Raw genomic sequence first — 8,830 nt, forward strand, 5'->3', positions numbered from 1 at the left:
AAATTTAAAGGGAAATTTAAGGTTATTGAATATAAAAACCAAACATAGTTTACTTATTGTAAGGGCATAATTGTGTACATGAACCAGAAATACGAACGAATATATCAACAACGCGTGTACTATATGTTTGTGACGATCATTGGACTAGCAACAACGCATTGATTGAAATGCTCGATAACACTTTTACCGTACATTCGTATTGAAGTCATGATTTTGAATAATAAACATACCATGTAACAAAGCATATTAAATGCATTTCTTTCCATACGCATTCATCAAAAAAGTATGTGTGTTTAGATAATGTATGGGTTAATATGCCCTGGTCGTACCGAAACAATATTTGTATATATTCGTTAGTCTTGCTTTGGTATACACAACATTGAGAGAATAGTATCATAAGACAAGTTAATAGTAACTTCCAAAGGCTCAAGACTAATGTCATGGCAGATTGAAAGATGAAAATAAAATAAGCATGATTCTCTTTTGTGTACAATACATTTAGCCGTAGATATGTATGAACGTATTTGCAATCAATAACGCACTGTTTGATGGCAGTAAAATGGATTTTCTTGATAGACATATCCTGACGTTCTGATAAGTACATGTCATGTATCGACCTCGAAACATTGCGAGATCAGTATGATGTATTGGTTTTTCGGATGGGTTTATAAATTATATGTGGGATTATGTGTTCTCCCTCATGGACAAGATATACTTCGTCTGATGATTGTTATATAAAATATGTATTTGTTGTCAAAAGACAATCCCATTACGCTTTTACTGGGAACGTTTATTGACATAAGCAACGACATAAACTTCCGATAGGGCTATTTTGAACTATTTAAATGCATGTAAATGAGGTATTGAAACTCATATCATCGTGTAGCCATATTTACATTAAGCTTAAACTGTTTACGCTGACTTATAAATTGTTCCTTTATTGTGTTTCATCCGACATCATCATCTATTTAGCAATGCATACATTAACCTACACATGTATATGGGCCGTGCTCTGTGAAAAGTGCTTTGTTTTTGTATAGCAGGGTGCAGGATCACGTGACTTTGTGGGGTTTTCCCTTTTATCTTTAATGGATGAAAACGCGACGGAAATTTAGTGCTTTATTTTTAAAAAACTGTTTAATGCAATTTTTCTTCAAAATTTAAACTAGTGCATAAAAGACAGAGTGCATGTTGCTCACGGCAATGTGAAATAAATCAGAATTAATTTATTTCATACGCCTTTGTTCTTGTTTAAACTTCGATTTGTACTACACGGTTATGATTCAAGCAACGTGAAATTGTGTAACCGATTTTAGACGGATTCAATGATGTATTCTTGTACCTTAAGATATCGACACAAACTGCAAGACAACTGTATTTTATGCACTAAAGAATGTGCAAATGTATTTCAATAACTTGATATTTTTGCAAAAACATGTTCTGAAAAAATAAAGCGTGTAACGATATGATAACATTCTGTCCAGCCAGTGGTTTAACTCTGAAAAGCCCGTTGATTTTGCAACCTGATATACCAGTTTCAAAACGGAAAACATTCATCGTCAGAGAAACACAATCACATGTACTCACAACACTTTAGTCATGGACAGCAATTTCTCACCCATCATAGATATTACAAGGAACATAACATAGCAACACATCATTATTTGAATATGTCATGATCTTTCTTCTACAGTGGGTGAGTCGTGACATCAATCGGTGTAACGTGGTGACATTCAAATGACGAAAGGCATACATTTTTTAAGGAATCGAATAAACGAATTATAATGTCGCATTGAAGTAATATTTTACTTGAATAATGGTCATGTAACGAAGAGCAACTTTCGCTCATATTGACCGACAGAAAAACTTTTATAACAACTTAATTGTTAATCAAGTCAATGTAATTACAAATTTTAAAATGATGTTTGTGAACATATTTATGACTAAAATTTGCATTTTGAAGTAGAGAAGCCAATTAGAAATACTATGCAAAGTGTAAAAACAACGGGACTTTATGCATAGTTAAATCAAATCAAACGTATGTAGTACTCTATAAATAATATGCCAATTCCGGAATATTATCAATAATGAAACGGTTCTCGCAAAATAACACACGGATAGATTTTAGTGACAGTGTTTGATTGGGATAAAATAAATCGTGTAGTCACATTTTTTATCAACATGTGATAACCTTGTGCAACGAATATCTAGGCATATCAATAGATAAGATCGTCTTGTATCAACGATCTTAACATTTAGACATTGTTGAACATACATACGCAATTATGATTTATATCATACAATGCATTTAAGCACAATGTATACCATTATGTAAATGATGGATACAACGTGTGCTGATTTTATAATTCTTATACAGAACTAGGTCGTGCTGTGCATTTGTGAAAAGTATTTTTTTTAATTACAAGATTGATTGGTATTCAATGCGTGCGGGGTTCCGAAATAGGTTTTATAAATAACGAAATACCACCGTAACTAATTGAAATGACTTAGTTTACGCAAACACGTCCTTGTTTCTAGTTAAATGAATCAAGTACGTCCGATTATGGAAATAAAACACTACGCGCTATTATGCAGATACACAAGATTACAAGCGTTTCATTTGTACAAAACTATTTTATTGTAAAGTACAATGCGAGCGTCCATACATCTAAATAAAGTCAATAAGACGCTTATCAATAGCTGCTGTCGCTTATTAAACAACTGCATATCAGAAAGTCCTTCATTGTAAGAACACTTTTAAGATAGACGCAGGTTTTATTCGGGGTGATATCTGACTCTACAAGGAAATAAAGCTGTTTCCGATAAAGACAATTTACGATAAAATAATAAAAACGGAACAAACGCACTATACATTAGAAGCCGATTTAGCAACTCACGCTCTCTGTCTTCTCAGTTTTTACAGATATTTTCGGGCTAAAATGTATCATATTAACCGACGATTTAAAACATATATATTCAAGCTTTGTCAACTTCAATGGCGCAGGTGGCCTCTGATTGCAGTGTATTCCATGATTGGTATACCGTCCCAATTGTAATTTCGATGTTATCTGTAATTCCAACGGCATTGCAGTTGACTAGGAAATTGAATTATTAACTTAAAACATGTGTATTTTAAAAGCGATCGAATGTACTGTTTTGCACCGTTCACGTAAAGACCTTTTATTTAAAATAAAAACGTTTCAATTTAACTTGGTACTTATATGCAGAATGAATGCATTAACTTGCATATGCGTGATTACCAGCTTAAATGAAATGATGCAAAATTGTTGCTATTGCTTAACACGTTTTCATTGAAAACAACGTGAAATAATAAACACAACACCATATTTAATACACGTTTATTATGTACTATTAGTATTATATCATTCGATAGTGACACAAAGCGAACACACGTTTTCATTTGAAAACGTCTGATACGTGAACAATAACAAAATACTAAATATATAGGATACATTAAACAAATCAAATTCATATATCATAATGTAATCGATATTACACCTCTCTGAAAATCTGTATTCAAAGAGTTAATCAAGCCGACATGAGGCACAACAACTGGATTTCTATGCATTTATGTTTTGAAAGCAATAATATATGTTTGCATCTGTCTTATTGTCTTACAATATTTTATTAAACATTATTGTGTTGACACATCTCTTATAAAACGTTCGTGTAAATACTTGTTATCGAAGTACTTGTTTAATAACTAGAGGCGAATGTACTCTTAAAAAGGCAATTTATTCTTGCTCTTTTTAACGCACGTAATATTTCAGCTTCAGTTGTCAAAAAAGTTAAAACATAAATATTGAAACAACACCTTTTTTCCCCGAACGCACCGTTTCTAAGAAAAGCGTTTCAATATGATTATTTCTTATACCCAAATAAAATTGCTGAGGATTGTTTAATTTGAAGACTTTCGACATATTATGGTGTGTAATCATGATCATTTGGAGCTTAATGCAATGTCTCCAAGCGAAGAGAAATAAAATATGACACATGCATTTGAAATACGTCATCAGAGGAAAAATCAGTGAAGGCAAGAAGGTCCATCAAGAACCCGTGTTAGGTAATTTCCGGCCACTGATTTATCTGCACTCTGTCATTTGTTTTTCTTCAGATATCCCCTCTGTAATTTCTATCAGCTTTAAAGGTTGCTAATAACGAAATTGGACGTGGAACGTAAACGCTTCATTTAGCAGTTTTAAAGTTAACTTTCTGGTGACCACGTTTGATAGCATGTCATTGTAGCATAGTGAATAAAAAACAGATAATCAAATATATAGTTAAGTTAAACCATACATTACAAGCCATTCGAACCTGAATCGGAAGAACACACACATATATAATTTATGGAAATTCAACAATGGCAGTCAAACCATTACTGATCTTAAGAAATCATTTCCACGCAAGTTAAAATAATTTTGGAAATACCATACACTTATATATATGGTTGAGTTATATAAATAATGCATAATTGTTAACGCTGTTTAATTTTGACTTGATTCAGGTTCAACTTGGTAGTTAATTGGGAGTATAGGCTACATAAGATTAAACACACGTGCCTGACAATCGGTAATTATAGTACACTGTTTTGTTGTAACACGAACATTGCGTGAATGGGACGCCTTTTAGTGACGTGTTAAAATGATTTTCATGTATCAGTCTCTTCTCTCATTATGCATGTCCAACGTCACACGCGTGTTTTTATGTTTCCTTATATAAGCTGCAGAAGTTAACACGGAAATAGCTTAGGTCTTTTAAATTGTATTACTTCCCTGTCTTCTACGATTCATTAACAATATTCAGGTAGGAATAACACACTGTTTGAATGCTTCCAATGTATTTAAATCAAATGTATATTCTCCTGCATTGCGTTTTAATTGAATTGAATTTGTGTAAGGTTTTAATACAGCTATTTATGCTCTGATAATTTGTAAGTTTAGCATCCATTCCAACCGGATTTTGCTGTCTCATTTAAATGTACATGTTATAGCACGTTGAATTAGTATTCGTATTCAAACGAACATATTGCTTGATTGACACTAGATAATAACATGTACTAGGTTATTTGTATACAATTATTAGTTGTTAACAATTAAAAAATAATGTTGACCAATACATTAGCAAATATGATAAAGATATAGATAATACATGACTGTGTATCATGTAAGTGCCCACATGTATTTTATATCCTTGCCAAATGTATATTAAAATGAATGAACCCAGTAAATGTGTCATAAATTATTGATGATTTTTTAAATGATACACTTCATATCAATCAGTCTGGTTAAAAAAATAATGTTCATTGCATGTTTTTACATCTCATAAAGTAACATGTGTAAGGTGTTCGTTTGTAAAATGGTTTGGTATAAAACGTGCATAATTATAATACTACAAATCATATCAAAAAACAGAAAGAGTCAGAGATAGAATTTATAATTCTTGTCGGAATGTACATTTTGGCTGGTCTGAGGATGCTATGTGGCAGGTATAAACACTTACGTAACAGCTCCAAATGTATTCGATATGTCACTTATATTAATATAATTACCAGCTGAAAATGAAACATACAATTTCCCTTGTGTAGGTGTTTGCCTAATCCCTAACGCCAAACAAGTGTGAATGCCATCCCGTATGTATGATCATTTAGTTTTGATAAAATGTTTCTGAATATAAAATGTTTCAAAAGACAGTCACAATTCAAACATTGACAATCTCCAGTTCCATCGATACAAATCCCACGGTTTTGAAACAAAATGAACTGTTATTTTACTTTACGTATACTCCGTACGTTTGATGTTGTACATGTTTAATCGGGTTGCGCAGGCACATGATTCGTGTTCATGTCCGGCAGTTTCCTCCGTGGCATAAAACACTTAACAAGTTTAAGCTGTCCATAGGAATGTGCCTGCAATGTCGCTTCAGGTTTCTACAGTTACAGCTGCAACCAGTTACACGCCAATTAATGTGTTGACTGATGAGGTCGCTAGAATATTGATCGCCTTGAACACAAAGCAAATGTTTGCGCGTTTGCGATATAATGTGAAGTAAATTAATCGCATTTAACTTTTGAAAAGAATTTGCCATGTACCATCATATTAGTGGATAACAAATTTTAATAAAACTGCGCATTGTATTATGTGATCTAAATGAAACACTTTCAATAGCAAATATGTTAGTATCATAAAAAGTAACACAATCATGCGCCCTTTAATAAAGAATCAGTAATTTTCGCTTGATCAAGAAGTAAAAGTTTTCGTATATACTGAAGGATTGTAATATTGGTTTCTGACTTTATAGTATATGGTTACACTGTTTCGTTGTTTTATTTATATACATTTACATCCGCCTTTAAAAACAAAAATATGTCAACATAATGTATTTAGAAACAGGTAAACCAAGTTGTTGTTGTTTTGCCTTTTATACTTTAAGTTGATCAGAAACCATTGACTTAAACCAGCTAATTTATTGTTGCCTACATGGATATCCTATGCGAGCGATTTGAAGTGATGAATAATGATAAATACCTTCATATAACGTACTGCATTTCCATCAAGTGATAAATAATAATAATTACCTTCATATAACGTACTGCATTTCCATCAAGTGCTTTGTAACATATTCATAAATTTATAAAATGGACCACGTGGTCAAGTAATTGAATTACATCTACATAGAGTGTGCATTGAATCCATGATTGCTCTTCGATATAAGTCGATGAAATAATGGATATAATCTCTTGAACTCCAGTTTTATTTTCAAACAACGAATTAACATACATAATACATTCATTCCGGTAAACTGGTTGTCAAAAACCTGACGTTTAAAGTTGTATGCCTGCAAAATAGAACAAAGAGTGTCAACGCCAATCCGTGGGTGGGTACACATTTTATCTACACTCGTTCACTGTATAATGTCTCGATGGGTGTGATATGATAAAGTATAATTCTCATACTCCCCGGTGAGTACCAAGGTAACAATTCAAACATTAAATTAAAACATTAGGTGCTTTTGAATTTGCTCTGACTCGCATTTGTTTTATGGAGACATTGCACATCCTATTGCATAACTTTAACATATTAAACTTATTCTGTATGTAATTTTTAGTGCATGTGTTTTGTGCATTTTGTAAGCCCTTGAAACTGTTGCAACAAGGACAATAGTATGATTATTTGCTTGAATGAATATAAGTGACATAACCGTACTTATAACAAGGCGTGTACGTCATACACTTCTTTGCATTGAGGCAAGAACATTATACTTAGACTATCGCTAAGAGTACATATGACCGTCAGAGACTTGTTATGGACTGTCTGTTCGTCTCATTTGAAATTCGCTAAGAGTACACATGACCAACATATACTTGTTATGGACTGTCTATTCGTCTCATTTGAAATTCCATTGTTTAATCATACAATTTAATCAGCAAACGAAGGCGTTCACCGCAGGGAAATAAAACTTAAATTGTTGTATTGTATACTGTGTGACATCTGAGCCTGCAATCAGAATCGCGGTGCAAGAGATTGTTTTTGTAGGTCGACTGTTCAAAAACATTAATATGCGTCTATACTTGGTAACTGTTTTGGTGAAATGTAACACCTCCGCAACTTCAAAAATAAAAATAAAGGTTATTATCACTTTATCTTCGATTCCATCATTGTCGGCTCTGATATTACGAATATTAATATAATACCACATTGTTTGATCATAAAAATACTATAGTAATACACAACAACACACTAATACGGTAATCAATTTACCATTTGCTGTAATATGTAAATGGACTTTTTCCTAATGTTGATCTGTAATATTGGACGGAAATAGATATTTGAGTTCCTAACGTCTGCTGCAGAGTTTATTACTGTTGAATAAATATGAGTCTTCATTTAATTTGCTGTGCGGTACTAACTGTGTTCTTTCCATCAAACCAGTACATGTTCGGTATCTGGTTTGTGCCGACCATATATGCTTTTATAAATATGAGCCATGCTCTGTGAAAAGGGGGTTTAATGCATGTGCGTAAAGTGTCGTACCAGATTAGCCTTAGCAGTCCTTTCCACCTTAGTTGATTTTTTGCTAAGAAATAGAGGTTATTTGTTGGATTTGGTGGATTATCGATTTTAATTCACGAGTGATCATAGAAAATATATATTTTATATGATCACGAGTGAATTAAAATCGATAATGCACCGAGACCAACAAATTTCTTTTAATTTTATGCTTTTTTCACAGTTTATATACATTGTTAAAGAGTTAAACTAAAGAATTTCGTTGGGAAAATGACGTCATTTCGTCACAAAAATGACGTCATTTAACATAAACAGTCAAAATTATCGATAATTTTCACTGATAATTTTCATTGTTTGAAACAGTGAAATTATCAGTTTTAATTCACTGATATTTCTCTATAAACCACAGGAAAGCACAAAATAAAAGACTTTTTTCAAACAGACAATATCATAAAAGCGGAAAGTGTGGTCCCTGATAAGCCTGTTCGGACTGCACAGGCTAATTTGGGACGACTAATTACGAACATGCATTAAACCCGGTGTTCACAGAGCAAGGCCCATATGTTTAAATCAACAGTGTGAAACAATATATGACATTCTGGAAAACATAATTCAACGTAAAGGTAAATGACGGACGAAGTTTTAACAAGACACACTGCCACTCAATGTAAATTGCCTTTTTTAATACTCAACTGCGCCTTTGAGTAGCGAATACATCTACATGGAAGCACTATCGTTTGACGCCAAACTTTGATGTTCGTGTTTCGTATTGTAAATGTAAAATGAAACCTTCTAGAATAATG

The sequence above is a fragment of the Dreissena polymorpha genome, chromosome 13, assembly GCF_020536995.1.
Source record: "Dreissena polymorpha isolate Duluth1 chromosome 13, UMN_Dpol_1.0, whole genome shotgun sequence".
NCBI classification, from domain to species: Eukaryota; Metazoa; Mollusca; class Bivalvia; order Myida; family Dreissenidae; genus Dreissena; species Dreissena polymorpha.